Raw genomic sequence first — 19,592 nt, forward strand, 5'->3', positions numbered from 1 at the left:
CTCTAACTTTAGCTTAGGTAGTCTAATTTAATATTAATTTGGGAAATATATACTGATGTATTATCCAACAGTCATGTTGCTTGTATATTCATGCAAGTATATCAGAACAGTAGTAATAAATTAATTTTATAAATTAAGATTGTACTTGGAATATGAAACGTAGGAAGTTATAAACAATTATTGAAATTTAAATAATATATTCCACTCAAACAATTATTGAAATTTAAATAATATATTCCACTCAACATCAAAGCTGTAGAGCTAAAACAATATTTAAACGTATGGTACCTATAATATAAAAATGTATTTCATTAGTATTTCAATAAAAACAAAAATCTGGTGTCTAAAAATAAATATGTCTAAAATTGAATAGTTAGGGGTTTAAGAGTGTCGATAGCAATTCATGCATTTGAAATTAAAAAAAAAATTGATCATGGTGAAGTGACGAAATATTGCCTTGATAATAACCTGAAAATTAATGGCTAGCAATGAGTAATATCTGCAAGCAGTTATAACGTATGCTATTGGTATTAAAACATTTAATTTAGATAAAAATCAATAAAATTAATTCACCGTACTTTTATCTAAAGAAATCTTGATGTAACGGTTTAACATATGAAATAAATGGGCAATATATTTGTATTACATCACAAGACCCATAAGAATTAAGAAAAAAAAGCATTGGAAAATCTCCATTTCATCGAAAATAGTTCGAAAATCTAAGCGGATCTGGTTTGGTTCGAGGTCGTGCGAGGCGCACCATTTTCTGTAAAAATCCGACGAATGTTCTGTCCCAAAAATAAAAACGATAAAAATAATCTCAGCCATTCGACTATCCAAATACACGGCGATAAAAATGGGCGGAGAGCGACCAAAACCTATTAAAATATTGGACGGATTTTTTTAGATACAAAGATGGCCGAGCCAACAAACGACTTTTTCTATCAGGCTGTTTGGTTTGTGATGAAATACGTTAGACATGCTCTTTATGTACGTATTCTGCATGTTATGTGAATGATAATTTTAGATCAGAGCATTTCGAATTAGTTTTCACGGCATACTATGTACATAAATTGAAAGATGCAATGTATTATATCATGAAATTAAAAATAAATATATATATATATATATATATATATATATATATAACATTATCGTCAGGTTAAGGTTACAAGGCTATTAAGGATGTACACAAAAATATGAAATGAATCAATAACATTCATATAATGAAAATAATTAACATTTCAATTTAGTTTGGTTATGTTTGTCGTTCTTATTCTTTATGTAGCAGTATTGCCTTGAGAAGTTATATAGTTAAGGATATTCTTTCTTTAGAAAGACAATTTATCACAATTCAATTACAATTATTGATTATTAGGTCAATTAATAAAATTGAAAGTTGCAAAACGTATCTCAAAATAAAACCACATTTTCTTCAATAGATAGTTATTACATAGATCAAGTTTACTTATATAACTTTTTTCTTCATTTAATAGTTTAAAATAAGTAAAAGCTTTTAAAAGGAGTGAACATTGTTGGCAATGAAAGATACAAGACAAGGAATGCCAAGTATGGTCCACTTCAATATTAAAGTAACACCTTCGATACATTAAAATTATTTATAATCATATGGATTTCATATTTTCACGTCGCCAATGTGCTCTAGATATACTGTGTATGGATTCTTCTTGCATCTTTATATTTTTCATCTAGTGTCATATCATCTGTCTATTTTGTATGCTCTAAACATATACAATATTATTTATAACTGTGCCAGTACCCATTTTTTACATAGTTTTATCAAATTAAATAAGCAAGCATTAATGTTCATAAAGATTTAACATAATCGTTTAACATATCTAACTAGTGTTAGATAGAAGGCTTTGAAAATTACTCTACCATAATAATTTTGTTGAAGTTCTCACATCTGGAATATAATTTAAGTTTTATTTATATTTTAATTTTAGTTACATTATGGAATTAATTTTATACCAGTAATATATAGTATGTTAGCACATACATACAGCTAAGCTATTTCCATATAATTTGTGAATTTCCTCTAATACCAATGGAAAAATACTATTTTGTGATTTTTTTCTCAATTACATAAAATTTTCTCGACCATAATATAACATATTATTAAGTCAGTAAAAACATGATTAAGAAACAATAAATATAACTTGAGTTAAACTGTGTAATCATATAGAGAATCTTGTTCACTACCTTGTATTTTAGAAAACGTTATGTCGAGAAAAACACACGAATTCGAGAAAAAACATATATTAGTATATGTAAATTGGAAGCCTTACATTATTATTATATGCTATATGTACATCAAATATTGTACTTTTTCATTGTTACTTGTTTAAATTGATACATCTTATCCATAATTTATGAGAAATATTTCACATGAATGGTGAAAAATTATTTAATATTATTTCAAAAATGATAAGAAAATATAATGAAAAAGTTCTCTTTAAAAATAAATTTGAATTTTTTTGCTAGAAGAAAGTAGAAAAATTATTTACGGTTCCAAGTGTTTTACATTTTATTATAAACATCACAGAATAAAATATACATTCTGTTAATGAAATATGTTCAAAACCTTTCTAAATATACTTAAGAGACGATATTATATGTGATAAATTAATTATTAATACGTATTTTTATTTAGTATTAATTTATTAATGCCAACATAATTGAATGAAGTATGTTTGCTAGTGTTGAAACAGAAGAATATATTTCATCATTTATCCTGTAGAAAAATAGAATAAGCAAATAATAAACACATCTATTTCTATCATATTTTATATTTAAGTAAATATCATTTATATTACTTAAAACATAAAGGCATAAATAATATATTGTATTAGTACACTGTTTGCTATATCATAAAAAATAATATAAATATAAAAATGTTAGAAATATTAAAAGTCAAGGTCATCATTTAGAGTCTCATTTTATGATATAATAAGAGACTAAAAGAATCTAGTAAAAAATAAGCGAAAAATATACATTTTTACATACATTACAATTCAGATCTAATCAAATATCACTGTGAATTAATTTTAAGGGACTCAAACAAAATTTGAAATTTTGAAATAATCTTTATATTATGTTAATAACATCTCCAAAAATTTTTATATCAAGGCTGCCCTATTATACTTTTTTGTTTTATTATCATCTGTTTTGTTGAGAGTTTTAATATTTCTTCAGCCTCGCATGTGGTAATTTACTTTTTATTATTAATTTAATTAGAACAGGATACGATTGCAAAGTGGCACCGAGAACTTAGCATAATTTACTGGTTATGATAAATTAGTCCTGACAGATTAAAAAAATTGAGTTTTTGGAGGTTTTCTATATAAAATCCGTGTTAATTAAAATTTTTTGTATCTATAAATAAACAAATCACGTGAGTTTATACAGCGAATTGATGTGATAATGTTTGATCATTACACATGCTAAGTTTAGAATTTAAAATTTATAGTATAAATATGATAGCATTTAATTTGTGTATTTTTGTTAAAAGTAAATAATAGCTTATTTCAATCAGCAGAGAAATACAATAAATGCATTTATCATCAGTATTATCAGCACCCTATTTTTACATAAGCGGACGCTTTATCAGCCAATATGTTGTTTTGTTTTGGTAGTAGTTAAATATTCCCATCAAATATACATATTATATATGTTAAGCTCATAACAATTAACAGTACCAATTAACACTTTTCTTAGAAGTTACGTGATTTATGTATAATTTCATTATTTAGGTTGTTATCAATGAATATATGTCTGAAGCACTGGAAAGCACATACAAAGAGACATAAGATTATTTCCAGCGTAAGACTAAACAAGGCAAAATCATTGAAAAAAATAAACAGTTAAATAATTAATTTGCAACTTGGTTCTTGAAAAGAACGACAGGAGGGTTAGTCAGAAAAATAAGATTACATAAACTAAATTTATGGCATAGTAAAGCCAAATTATATCTATATGAAAGAGGTAAAATATAAAGACATAGAAATAGAATTGTTATTATTATCATGGATGTAGCGGTGTCAAGTAATTAGCACAACTTTTATTGTGTGACATTTTATTGCTGTTAACATCACGTTTGATAGTTGATTGGTTTATTAGTCGTTTTTTTATAAAGCCTATTCGGACTTATGGAGTTTAGAGAATATATGGGGTTGCACTAGAACATTAAACTAACTAGCAATCCAATGATGACAAAAAAAATCATCGTTTAATTACCAAATCTTATTTGTTACGTAACTGACGAAGAACTACACGATGATCTTGAAATTGTATAAAATTAAGAAGTTATTCAAGTTTTAAAACAAAAACAAGATGAAATAAGTAACGCAGAAGTGATACAACAATTAAATACTTAAGAGATGATATTGTCGTAATATCTGATAATTTAATTATTAATACGTATTTTTATTTAGTATTAGTTTATTAATGCCAATATAATTGAATGAAGTATGTTTGCTAGTGTTGAAACAGAAGAATATATTTCATCATTTATCCTGCAGAAAAATAGAATAAGTCCTGATAGATTAAAAAAATTGAGTATTTGGAGGTTTTGTATATAAAATCCGTGTTATATGAACTAATTCAAGCGTTTAATACAGATCTGTATATAAAATTAAATATTTTTAATTAGAATACTAAGTAATAATTCAGTGATAAAATCTAATGCATAATATATACATTTTTATCTCCAGCGATATTGTTGTAATATTTAAAAATAACTTGCGAAATATTAATAATACATATTTTTGAAACTGAATTATATGATAAGCCAAATATGATACAACAAATTATATAAGTCTGATTAATTATTATTATTTAAAATAGATGCCGATCACATATCTATACAATCAAAATTAATAAGAATTCACTTTATCTATTTAACAAGAAGCGCTATCTATAAAATTCATATAAAAACAATACATAATTTATATGTTGAAATCGTGATAGTATTTTTTATAACTATTTTCGTTCATTATACGCAGGAACTAATATAAAACTTGATGTGCAGGAGATTTAGATAATGCAATCAGTTTTATATTTTCGGCAAATAGTAGCAAATGCAATTATTGACAGCCTAAAAATATCCGAAGGTAACGTGTTTATAATTTAACGAAGTGGTTATGTGGTTGTTGCGTTTACAAAAGCAAAAATACATCGACAATTCAGTGTTCAATATTATAGTGTATAATATATATAGTTAATATAGTTCAATATTATAATATATATATTATAATATATATATATATATATATATATATATATATATATATATATATATATATATATATATATACCTAAATTTTTTTGGTTGTTATGTTAATATGTAATATGTCATATAATCGAAATAAAATAAGGTATTGTGTTATTTTCTCTATTATATTCTTTAGTGAAATGTAGCGATTAAACGTCCTCTACAAAAAATGCTGTCTGAAAGTTTTCAACTGATTTCCATGTATTTTATTACGATGTATTTCCATAGATTTATCAAAAAGAAGCATTAAAATAGTTCTTCTTTCAATTTCTTATGTGCTTCGGCGTTTATGCTTTCATTGTTGTAGGTCATTCGCATACCTCAAATTAACCTACAAGAACTTGGAATGTCAGTTATGCGTAGATTTTAAAATATTATGCATGTTTTTTGGATTTACAGCTGCAGCAAGCTGGAGTTACCAAATTCTCTTACTTATTGTGTATAGCAGAAACTGAGAATAGCACTGGAGGAAATAGTGTTGATCACTGAGGGAGCTTAAAGTTGGTATAAGAACGCTCTCCGAGGAACATTGGTATCTCCACATAGAATTCTTTTACCACTGCTGCTGATTGATGAAGCATTTTATAAAACCATTTCCCAAAGGTAGAGGTTGCTTAAAATATTTAGTTTCAAAGTTTTCAGACTTCTCAGGAGCAAGAGTAAAAGAAGGCGTTTTCGACAGATCAGATACTAGACGGCTTTACTGTCCCACAATTATTTACGATCCTGACTGGTTAAGAGATGAAGAAAAGATACCTAGAAAAATGGGACGCCTCAATCATATGAGACTACTACTGGACGCATCACAGAAACCTTCCAGATATTTCCCACAAGCCGAAATATACTTAGAGGAAATTCAATGGGAAAAAGGTAAGGCATGCTAGCGAACGTATATTAAATAAAAAATATGTGTATTAAATATGTTAAAGGTTTAACACAGTTATCCTAATTATTAAGAAACGTGTCGTGCTATGACAAAAAGGACATTATTTCTGGATGTAGCGCACCCAAAAATACAAACAAATCAATTTCAATTGTTTTTGCAGATTTTGATTATGCTCATTAATAATTTAGCTAATTTCATACGTGAGTGTGCCAAAAGGGACCATAAAGAGACATGGAAAAGTTTTAGGATTCAAATTAAAGCATTATTTTTAAAGTATACTATACTGGATGAAGAAAGTATTTCTAGGAAAACATTCTTATTTAGACCGGATACTTATGGACTGATGTGTTTCTTTGATTATTTTTATCTTCTAATTGAAATATCTTGTAAATTTTCGATGTAGTCCAGCAATGTACCTGTAAATACTTATTTTGTTGTTTTATAAAATAATAAATAACGAACTTTCTAATAATTATAATGGCGGCGGTACTGAGGTACGTAGGCAGTTGCATTTTTGTCTCTTTTTAATCTTATTCTAAATACATACAATGAGTAGTTTTAACGAGGAGTGGCGTTATATTTAACGTTAACGCTACAAAACCTAATGGTATCAATTATCAATGATTGCTGTTACACAATCGCGGTAACTTTATGTATTTATCTATAAAATAACGTTTTTTGTTGTGCTTTTTTTCCGCTGGTTTAAAATTATTTTGAATTGTTAATTATCGGACAAGATCTTTTATCTAAATATATAGACGTATGTATTACGTTATCTTAGTGTGTGGAGCATCATTTGTTAGTTAACGCTCTACAAAAAATTTGGAGCCTCATTAGTATTTTAGTGTTGACGAAAGCATAATCAATAATAATTTTATTTTGAGTGCAAAATGGGTACACATTCGTCAACAGAAAAAAGATTTTAAAACTGATGAAAAGGGTTTCTATGCCTCGTATGCTATGGATGCTACTGTGGATTAAATTCAGACAAGGAGCTGGAAGTATCTATATTGTCGGATTTTTTTATATAAATATGGATTAGTTTATGGAGAACCATTTGCTAGTTATCAGTATAAGTGAAGATTTGGAGGCCGGCTTGGTTGGCGCAGTGGTAAAGTCGAGAGGACGGTCCATGTACTGTTGCGATAGTCGCGGGTTCGAGTTCTGGGGCATGGTCGCAAGTTTATGTTTATTATTATTTAATATTTGTAATTGTCCTAGGCAAGAGTGTAAAATCCGACAAGAAAAATGATCCCGGTCGTACCAGTAACCAGGCTGGGTAAGACAGTATGTTTTCAGGGGCGATTTCTAAGTTGGTCACTCGCCAGTCGGTAGGCTTAATGCTGAGGACCGTGGTTCGGACTCTACATTAAACAGTAGGTCCAGTTTAGATAAACCCTCAATGGTAAAAAGGAGACTTTTATAGATTAATTAAGATAGTTTTAGCGTCAGTTTTTTTTGGGATTTTCGAATTTTCATGCTTTAGTTTTAAATAAGTAAAACAATAAATTCATTTATTCTTGCGATCTTTTAGATATAAACATTCTATGTTTTTGAGCTAACTGGATGCTAAAATGCATTGAATATCCGGTTCGAAGAAGAAACTTAATGATTTAAGGTTTGGTTGCGTAATAGTTTTACTTTGTCGTTTTCAATGAGAATAATAATTTTTATATATAATTGATACGAAGTAACTTTTAACACTTTGACGATATATTACGATTATTTACATTATTTCAAATAAATATTTCATCTTGACTACGTTAATATTCATGGCGTGTCAAATTAATAATGTGTTTCTGCTAGTTTTCATTTATTAATAGACATTTTAGTGAGTCATGATGCTTACTTTATTGTTCCTTCTTAAACACCCGTTTAACGTACCTTATCATGATTATTGTCGCCAATTTGAACTTTCTTCAAGTTTAATATTCATCTGTTTCTTTCATTTTATTTTAAATATAAATTTGTACGCACATTTTGCTATATATGATTGTACTGCATATGATTTATAACTATATGATTCAAATAAGTGCGTTATATTTTATCTCTATTTACATTTAGTTTCCAATACTTGTTACTACAACTGATTTGTTATATCGCTTATCAATTTTTAACATCGACAATTTAAAAAATGCCAAACATTTTGATTTCAATTACTTTATTTTTCGTTGATGTCGTCTAGACATTTCAAGCATCTGTTGGACTTTTTTGATAATTTTATAGATACCACACCTTTGAATATGTTTTATTGGATGCCCCGTAACTCTGTCTCTAATTAAGTGATATAATGCTATATAAGTGTTAATGTTAAATACTTCGAAAGAATTGGCGTCTTCACATCTGCCGGCACCGACACGAAACCGATATCGGTGGACCCTTAGTCACAGGTAAACAAACGGAACCCTTTCACACTCGCCGATATGTCGGTATCGTGTTGTTGCCGGCAACGGCATGTCGGCGGGAAGCAATAGCTCCACTCGTGCCGGTGGAGATATTTTTAAGGTTAAAAGAGGAAAATGTCTAGCTTTGAATATGATATTGTAACACTAATTGAATTAGTAGAATCTAAGTAAAAATCAAATCAAAGAAATATGGGATAATACTAACTAAAATGACAAAAACAAAATACGGTGCCGTGCCGGGTCCGTGTCGATGTCGTGTCGGTGTCTTGTCTTGTCGGTGTCGTGCCGGCAGATGTGAAAACGCCCAATGGTAGTGTATTCCAATACTCCCCAATCAGCTAAATATGCGTACTGTATAGACTAAAACTTTTACTAGCAACCGGACTGGTTAGGATGGAAATGGATTTAATATCAAAATTTGACAACAAAACAACAATCGAATTTGACAGAGAACTTATTTTCTACATGTCATATATATAATAACTATTATAAGAAATACTAATTTCCCACTGTTTAAATTGCTGAATCATTAAGGGTAATTTTAAACATGCTGTAGATTGTCGATCATGTGTGAGACAATTTCATGAATAGACGTTTTATGATTAATAGAAGGAGTATATTAAAAATAGCGAGTAGGTTTGGGAGAAACATGTCAAAGTTAGTAACACACGCTTTAAAAATATATCAACTTATGAATCCACACGATAGTGATATTACTGTTTCCAAAATTTGACTTGAAAATGTTTATACCAACATATGGAATTACCAGACATTGCTAATTTCATTTATTAGACGCTTTAATTGATGCTGCATGATCTAGGCTTACAGAATCTTGATCAGAATACCTCTACATTTTACACATATCTAGACATTGGCACCAGACGCTTTGAATAAACAATAAACATTGTAAAATACATATATTAATATTGATAATTAGTGATTATTTGTTGCCTTTTAAATCAACATCAACAAATTTAAATCTGAAAATTTGCGGAACAATTAATAATAATTAAGACTAATATATGTATGATTTTTTTATATCAAAAAAAAAACTATTCTATGCATATGTTAATACGAGGTACAAAACCTGTATAATTGCAAAGGTGACTGGTTTCTAATGTATTACAAGGTAATATTTGCTTTTATTTTTCTCATTTCCTTATTCACAAATTCGTTGTTCGTGTGTACCTGCTAATTTTCCGACATTACCAGGACTTTACTAATTGTTTTAAATACAAAGGAAATTACCGATTTAAATCGATTTAGAAACATTTAGGCATTAACATAATTATACATTTAACATATTTCTTATTGATACAGGTCAGTATATAAGCTTTAAGTCTGTTTTTTTGTTAATCGTTCTATTGCTTAATTAGTATGTGAATAATGAGTTAATAATATGGAAATATTTGTAATAGTGCTACTGCCTATTAAATATATCCTGCTACGTTTTGGCTAAGTTTAGTTTTGTTCATATTTATTTACAATAACATGTCGGCAGAGCAGGTCAGACTCAAAATCGAAAAATTGTACTCATTAGTCGGAATAAACTCTCAACTTGACTTAATATTAAAGAGATGGATTTATTGGTCTATTCTAAAGACTATTTTGATTTTTGGTGTTCAAATATGAGGTTATAGTAAAACATCAAACCATCTAGTAATCCAATGATTACTAATAAAACAAAATTCTTTGATTTCAAAAAAGCAACGCTAATTGCTAGATAATCAATGAAAACTTAAATTCAAGTTCTCAATATTTCGCTTCAGAACTAAACCACGTGAGTTTCTAATATTCATTTTAGCTTAAATAGTCGAATTTAATGTCAATTTCGAAACTGTACTGTTTAATCGGAATAAACTCTCAACTTGACCTAAAATCAAAAAGATGGATTTATCGGTCTATTCAGAACATCAAACCATCAAGTCATCCAATGATACATCAATGAAGAACTAAACTATTACTTTAAATTCAAGTTCTCAAGCAAGGTCGCAATCGGTAATCACAAGGTCGCAAGCAAGGTAGAAGCAACACACTACAATGAAATACAGCTGGAAAACACACAGGAAAGCAGAAGACTGAACAAAACTACGTGAGTTTCTAATCTTCATTTTAGCTTAAATAGTCGAATTTAATGCTAATTTCGAAACTACATACAGATGGGTTTATCCAACTTATCTTCCTGCTTATATATTAATGCAGCAGTAGTAATATATTCGTTTGATATATTAGGGCTCTACTGAGTATCAGAAATCTTCAATCTTGAAGATAATAACTTCAAAAATAGAATAATTGTACCCTATTGTATCTATGAACTCTATCTATGAACTATAAAGTGATATTGTTCCCACTTATAATTCTGAATTATTTGATTGATTTTGATCGTCAAATTTACCCATATCAATATCAAACATCATTGGAAAACATTTTTCACTATAATGCTAAGGACTCTATATAGATACACAATTTTTATAATCGAACAAGAAGGCGAATATTCAACATTATAAGCATGTAGGTTCAAAGTAATATCCTAGGAACTATTCTTTGTCTGACGCGTGTTAATAATATTCCTAAAATAGATGAAATCATGTTAAATATCAAGCACCAAGAAGTACCCAGAAATATAGTTTAAGGAGTAAGCGATACGGTAATATATTGGACTCATTGAACTTAAGTTTAGTTTACTAGCAAAAGATTGAACCAACGAATTTGTGTCAATAGTGACTATGATAATATGCGTCTAACTTAAATTGAAATATAATATATATATTGGTTTATTGTATTCTTAAATTAATTAAATCTTAATAAAAACTAAAAACTCTAGAGATAGCAATTTTCTAAGTATTCAAAAAATATTTCAAACATTTGGCCTTAGGTCTAACATATATTAGATCTTGTTATACGGATAATGCTGAATTGCATAAGATGAATGTAAATTCTAGGAATTGAGATAAGAGTGATTCAGATTCATAAGTTTATGAAAACAGTCGTTGATTCCTCAGACACTTGAAAGTTTTTGGAATGATTTAAAATCAAGGCACTTGGAAACTCATGAAGTGAATTTGAGAATTTAAAATTTTTAATTTTGCATCATATTGTTTCTGATGATGGAACGGAGAAGTATCTACTAGCAGCGTATTCGCGAATATTTGTAAACTTCTTAATATTCGCTTTCGCAAAATGTATAAGAATATATAACACTGCGTAAATGAAAAAAGTGAGCACTGAAACATTTTCTTTTGTCTTTTGTTTTCCCAAAAACACAAAAACAAGTCAAAGTAAGTAGCGAAACCGTAGAACAAAAATCAGAGCAGATATTTTTTGTATAGCTTTCGAAGAACTTCAGCAATTCAAATATTTTATGGTCCACTTTGGCATATAATTCGTTGTAGATAAAAGAAATAAAACATTAAGTCTTCTCAACATCTACATCTCATGGTCTAACTTGAAACTTGTTCATTCGTTTTATGGACTAACTTCAAATTTGTTCATTGTTACAGTTAATATCGTTCCTGGCTTTTTCAATATCACAAACCCTAAAATATATACACTTTTCTTCAGAAACTGATTCATTCATGTAAGAAAATCACTAATATCAGCCTAACCTCAAAACTTGCGCGTTTTTTTTTAATGTATATGTCAATAACAGCCATTCAATATACAGTATGTTTAAAGTTATTTTGAAATACGTCATTTGAATTTGCCGTATCAACTCTGAGTTTTAGTTCAGTTTGGGTTTTACATGCAACAAAATTCTAACTGTTTTCAAATATAATTTATCTTAACATTATAGTAGATATAAAAACTACAGTTAATTATACAACCACAATAGTTTATAGGTTAGAATATATTTTATAGTTTATAGATATAATATCCTATCAAAATTGCTTTCAAGAATTTTGCATACGTCTGACAATCGGACGACTTTGACAGCTTCATTCGTTTACGTGTTCGACCTAATCAGACAGCATTGTGTCTCTTTTAAACTAGAATAAAATGAGAAGGATGGTATTGTTTGGTTCTAAAATGAATTTACAAATTGCGGGACAAGACATTTTCCTTAGACATTTTTCGGGTTAATTTGGCAATGTTCGGAAAACGATGACAACTATGTGACTCGATTTTAAAATAAGTTTATATCTCACTAGAAAGTAATTTTGTCGCGCTAAGAATTTTACCATATGCTATTTATGGATTTAATATATATATATATATTTCGTTGACGAGTCTGTCGATATTATTGACTTGATCTCTAAACAAACTACTATCGGCCTTTTCGGTTAAAATCAAGCTGCATTTAAATGACGCAACTGCATGAATATCTGTCACTGTTTCTTCTTTAAACTGAATAAAATTATAAATGTAACAACGTAGGTAATCACAATTATTTATATGTATGTTAAGTAAAGCGGATTAAAAATCTAATATCGAATTATTGAATAAGGCTGCAAAAGTGGATATTATATACGAATACGAAAGTAATGCGAACGTAGATATATAAAAATAATTTTGTTATTATTCGAAACCCTGATTAAGTTTATTTAAATAAACATAAATAACATCATATCATAAATATTGAAATGATTTATGCCGTAGATTGAAGAAAAAACACTGATAATTCATCTTGAGTTAACAGCATAGCAAAACGTCCGAAAATAGCGAATGTTATTTAATTGAATGCTATTGAACCCTGTTAATAACATGACCAGCATGAAACATGAAACTGTTTGTAGACAAACGATACAGAATTTAAAATTTTAACTAAGGAATTATGCATGTTTGAATGTATATAAGCAAGCAATGTCTGAGCCATTTTAAAACGAAATGTCGACTTGTCACATAAATTTATTGGTATACGAGAGGAAGTCAACAGAAGGAGGAAATGCAGGTTAATTGACATCAGAGATCACGTCACTCATATTGAGAACAAATTTACTAGTTTTTTAATTCCATATTTTTAGTATTTATATAATTTAGTAGTTTTATTTATAGCTAATGAATAAACATAATATTTATTTACAGACACAGATTACATATTACCATTAATTTATTTACAGATATTAACAGTAACATATTTGTATATACGAGGGTGATCTCAAACATATCTGATCTAATCTGATAATATCGTTTTAGTGTGATCTACCTTTCTTATCAATAACCTTAATGATTTGAAAATAGTCATCGCCCTTAGATTCAGACAGCTGAAAATATATTGCAAGCAGTTGTTAAGAAATGACAAATTCAATTCTATGCTAGAAAGTCTGCACATGATATATAATTATTTTTAGAATATGTCTGTAGGTGAACACAGCAATATAATTGGGCATGACACACATGAAACAGTATGAAGCTCAAAAAAGTGTTGTTTTTTGGACAACAATATCAATCATCACTTCACAACAAATTGCTACTGTATAAACAAATTTTGAAGCCAGTATGCTCTTATGGTGTTGAACTATGGCGTTGAAAAATTAATTCCGTTATAAAGATAATCCAGACTTATTGAAGCGTAAAAGTTTTTCGGGGTATTGTTAACGCCTCAAGGTATATTAGAAATAAGAACATGGCTAACGCTACCAACACCAATTTGAGTTTATTATCAAACACTCAATAATTGACCAGGTTCACAGATTAAGAAACGTCATTTTAATAGCTTGCGAAGGTTGTGGGGTATGTTCAGCTATATTCTTAGATGTAGCATGTTTTTGCTGTCGTAGACAATAGCGAAGAAGCCACATGTAATTTACAACATGCAAGGGGCAATATAAATAACTGGACACAAGTCTGGAAAATAGAACTTACGGAAAGCAAATCTGGGCATGTAGAGTTCACGTAAAATTAGATCGCTCAAGCACCACCAACATAAATAATATTATCATTCCATATAGTAAGTAAAAAAGAGAAGGAAATAATTGGAGATAAATAGAGGAAAATGTATCGATTAATTGGAAGAAAATCACATTCACCCACTAGAATCAAACCATTTGATCTTGTGTACTATAGTGTAGTAATTTGCATTTAATAGAAAATCGGCAATGTTAATACATAAACATCATTACACCAGAGATTAAGATAGCTCCGATGGGTCCTCCTAGATATATACTTAGATTTAAAAATTTTAGTAAAGACAAATTGTAGGTTATTCGGTAACGATTAGTATCAATGCAATAATTAAATAAAAAAAATGTGGATTTTTATGACAATATTGGACTTAACCGGAGGCTGAAAAAGAAATGCCCTTTAATATAACATAATTGTTAATAACATGTGTGTTAAGTGGTGATTTAATCTACTTGTGGAGTACATATACGTCCAATGTACCACTGGGTGTACTTTAGTCAAACACTAATTAAGTTTGGGTCAGAAATTGGATCTTTAGATTGGATTTTTAGAACAATGTTAACCTATTCTCTGCTTCTAAATCATGTAACATCGTGTTAATTTTATATTTATACAGTGAATATAATCTATAATAAATGACGTATTTTCCGTTTTAATCAATGACCTTTTGTTACTTTTTTGAATTAGAGGTCTAAAATAGAGCATCCTTTTATATTTGTTGACAGTGAATTTTCTATTAATTCTAAATGCTGTTAAGTCTACACATAACTAGTTTTAGAGTATTTCTGTACACCAAGCGAAATGATTGGTTACGACACATTATTCCAAGCTCAAATGGAAAGAATATGTTAAGAAGAAACAAGCAGAATGAGGCTCAAAAATGTGGTGATTGTTTGGAAAAATCATATCACTTCATAACAAATTGCTGTTGTATAAACAAATTTTGAAGCCAGTGTGGACTTACGGTGTACAACTATGAAGTCGCAAAATGAATTCCAAACTTCTTCTGTGCATTATTAACGTCAGTGTATATTAAAATTGAGAACGTGGCTAAAGCTACCAACGGTCAGCGACGAAGTTAAGCTGTTTTCGAAAAGCCAAAGACCAAGTGATATTACGTGAACATAGTGAACATTTATTATAGAGAGTAAAAACCTAAAATATGAACATCAGCTTGGGTTTATTAACAAATATTCAACAATTGACCAGGTTCGTAGAGAACAGATGTCACTGAAAAAGCCTGTGAAGTTTATAAGGTATGTTCAGTTATATTCTTAGATGTAACATGTTTTTGCTGTCGTAGGTAATAGCGAAGAAGCCACACAAAAATTACAACAGGTAAATGGCAATATAAATAATTGGACACAAGCCTGGAAAATAAAACTTAACGGTAGTAAACCTATGCATGTACAGTTCATGTATAATTAGATCGCACAAGCACCATCAATATAAATAACATTATCATTGAAGTCAATTCAATCAAGTAGGGAGATCAAGTAGGCGTACCCAGATACTACAGGACTGATTACTTACCCCGAGACTTTCAGATACCGACTCACTCAGGAAATCAAGATAATTGTAAGGAGATACGAAGACAGACTGCATTTTCATGACATCGAAGTTATACAATTCCTGGATTATACCAGAACAAAAGACAGACTCACTAGAATCAAACCATTGGATCTTGTATAGTATAGTGTAGTGAGTTGCATTTCATAGAAAATTGGCCGTGTTAATACATAAACATCATTACAGCAGAGACTAATATAGGGCCGATGGATCCTTCTAGATATATACTTATATTTAAGTTGTTGTAAATACAGATTGTAGGTTAGTCGGAAACGACATCAATGCAATAATTAGATATAAAAAATGTGGATTTTTAAGACAATATTGGACTTAACCAGAGGATGAAGAGAGAAATGCCCTATGAAATGATATATTTACCATTTTGATGAATGACATTTTGTCAGTTTTCTGATTTAAATGGTTTAAAGTCGAGCTTTTTTTTATTTGTCGACTGTAATTTTTTGTTATTTTGTTAGTGGGTGTAAATGAAGATTTATCTAAGTAGTAATTAAAGAAACGGTTCTAAGCTTTTCTTACGTTATAGTCGGTACATCTTCTTTGTTTTTTTGGTATTTCTATAGAACTGAATCAGTTTTGGATACAAATTAATAAAAAAATGACTCTTTTAGTTATCGTTCAAGAAAGCTGCCACTAAATGTTTTTTGTTATGTCTTGATACGCGTATGATATTTCATATGATATTTGATACGCTAAATTTCATAAATAACCGACTTGTCCTAAATAATTCTTTTAAAATGATTAAGGGTCTTTATAAGAAAATCGTTTAACAGCCATTTTAATTTCATATTGACTGAATTCATTGAAAAACGAACTGAAAACCCATTTATTAAATCACAGTACTGCAGCTAAAAACAAAATAGTAACGGCAATAAAGGTCTATAGCAATTATGTTCATACATTTATAAAACTGATTAATTGCATGGGAAGCAGCCAAAAATAAGTGACTCAGTATTTGGAACTATCACCATACATTTTATTATTTTTTAGCATCTATGTAACTATTTTCCTTATAATTTTATGACACTACAAATGATTTTCTTCAAATAATGACCAATTAAACCATTACCGTAATTGATATATTAAGTTAACGAGTAAAATAAAGAAGATTTGTTAAACTAATGTTTTAGCCTTCTATATTTGGTACCTGTGACCCCTTTTGACTTAGTTTCTTTCATACGGTTGAACAGTATGTGGCGTGGGTATCGTGTAAACGTATCAGGACGAATTGAGAAGCTATAGCAGGAAGTAACAAAATTGTTATTCTATGAATGTTCAGCGCCAATTTCTTACTATGCAGTTTTCATTTGTTTATATTATGATGAACAAGTACTAAATAATAAAATTCCATATTAACGATGGATTTCGTTGCTAGTAAAATTTAATATCAAAGCATTAAGTTTGAAGATATAATAAAGTAATTAATAAATTAATTAAAACGATAATCATAAACCATAAGCAAACATATGGAATATATGGTTTTAATTATAATTGTGATATAATTTTTATACATCTAGTATATTTTATAGGGAACCTTTGATGTTTTATGTTAAAATATAGACAGAAGCATAATTAACTTACTAAATGAAACGGTTATTTAATTAATAAAATGTCTTCTGTTTATTTAAACCTCCATATTTGCCAGATTTAACGCCATTTAAATTAATCCGTAGCTGTTTATATTCCAACAGTATAGTATTTTGAATTCGACATATGCGATGGATAGTAAATATCAATATTGTAATTTTATGAAATTTCTATTTAGTACTAAATACACAAATATTTTTTTTATAATAATGTATTACAGTTATGTAATTATATATTATATAGTCAAATATGTAGATAGCTGTAAATGTAGAGTTCATATTCAGCAATCTGCTTGGAATAATATCCTACAAATTATGAACACAATTAAAGGAGTTAATTTTTCCAAGGAAATTAAGGAAATAGAATAATAACCTATACATTACGAACACAATTTAAAGGGTTTCTTTTTCAAGGAATGAATGAGAGCAAAGTAGATCACCAGAACATATAAAATATCTAAAATAATATAACATAACATAGATTGAAAATTGGAATATAGGAAGTTAAAAATGAATTCATAAATTTGATGAGATTCTCGCTCGTACTCACATATGACAGGAGACAAACTATTCGCTATGGCAAGTCAGCATAAGATACAGAGGTGGAAACTGGGCTTATGAAAACCAGCAATAAATAATGTTTGGCATGCGGAACTTATCCACAAAATTTAGGTAATTTGTCCCAAAGCAGAACAACATGAAACTTATTCTACAATGGAGAAGGCTGAAGCAGATGCACCATAGGAAAATGTATTGGGTCCAATCCTATTTAAATAATCATGGCTACACAATGCACTGATGATGTTTAGAGCAACATTGGAATTTGACATCCAGAGAATAACAGTACCCAAAGTATCATCAGAGCTGAGGTAATCGCCATGAGAATGAATGAGAATCCCGAGATATAAAGTCTGAATAATGCTATTTCATGGATTATACATGTGGTGTGTAGTTTTATTTTGTATGGTTATTTTGTTACGTTTTTTCTTTGTAAAATGATAATTATTTCTTTCTTTTCAGGATTTCATATATTTTGGAGCTCCTATTTACCTTTTCACTTTTTTTGACAGGCTATAAACATTTGAGTTGCTTTTTCTTTAAATTTAATCGCCATTTGGAATGTCGCTTTTAATTTCTGGACCCAAAGTTGCTTCGGAGTTGAAGTAGTAGGCCCACAGCATTTCTTAGCTTTCTGCTTTGACTCAGAATGGATGTGGCAACTAAAAATTACTCTTATGATAGTGAAACGATATACAAAAAGCTTTCTATACATATAAATTTTTATAGTTTCAGTCAAAATATTCTTTACAACGCTTCACGTGTATTGTTAATTAATGCTATTATTTGATTGAAAATCTGGCACTAAATTGAAAAAGAAAACGATATTTTATTTCTTTTCCAATACAGTATTTATTGAACAGATATTGTTTAATGTTAAACAGTAAAATATTTATTGACTATGTAAATGTTAAGCTTTAAACTTGATAGTGAACAATATTATTTAGGTTTTGTTTATTTCCCTTGATTTCATCCATTATTGATATAATATACAATTTGAAAAATTCAAAAACTACTTGCTTGTATAGCTATAGAGAAACAAAAACACCATTTTCTTGCGCTTAAATTAAAATTGATGCCTTCTCATTTAGAGTTTCATGTACTGTATCACTTTATTGATGAAATTATTACAATTAATAGTAAGCAAAATAAGTAGTAAATAAATGAAAACATCCATAATTATACTAAGTTAATACTACTTAGTCACTAAATATTCCACAAAATTGATATAGTTGATATAAAATATATAAAAACGTATTTAAAATGATGGTAACTATTATATTTTAATGTTTTCTTGATGTTTCTTATCCTTGGATATTCTTTGTTACTAAATTTCCCTAACAAAACAATTATTATAACATATACGAGTATAGTAATATTATGACAAAAAATCAAATATTTTAATCTATATTTTTACGAGTGCTGTATTTGGTGAT

General features: G+C 28.8%; 2 long non-coding RNA genes across 2 annotated transcripts; both read left to right on the forward strand.

Annotated features, from left to right (window-relative positions):
- The first annotated feature begins 15,972 nt into the window (after positions 1-15,972).
- Positions 15,973-16,426, forward strand: LOC143193449 (uncharacterized). Its single transcript, XR_013005025.1, has 2 exons — positions 15,973-16,126; positions 16,181-16,426. It is a non-coding gene; the product is annotated as an uncharacterized LOC143193449 (long non-coding RNA).
- Positions 16,427-18,451: 2,025 nt separating this feature from the next.
- Positions 18,452-19,098, forward strand: LOC143193450 (uncharacterized). The gene is made up of 3 exons (XR_013005026.1): positions 18,452-18,542; positions 18,619-18,839; positions 18,886-19,098. It is a non-coding gene; the product is annotated as an uncharacterized LOC143193450 (long non-coding RNA).
- The last annotated feature ends 494 nt before the right edge of the window (positions 19,099-19,592 follow it).

The sequence above is a fragment of the Rhynchophorus ferrugineus genome, unplaced genomic scaffold (assembly GCF_030347505.1).
Source record: "Rhynchophorus ferrugineus isolate W39M unplaced genomic scaffold, kcgeb_rfMv2 rfM3, whole genome shotgun sequence".
In the NCBI taxonomy this organism is placed as follows: domain Eukaryota; kingdom Metazoa; phylum Arthropoda; class Insecta; order Coleoptera; family Curculionidae; genus Rhynchophorus; species Rhynchophorus ferrugineus.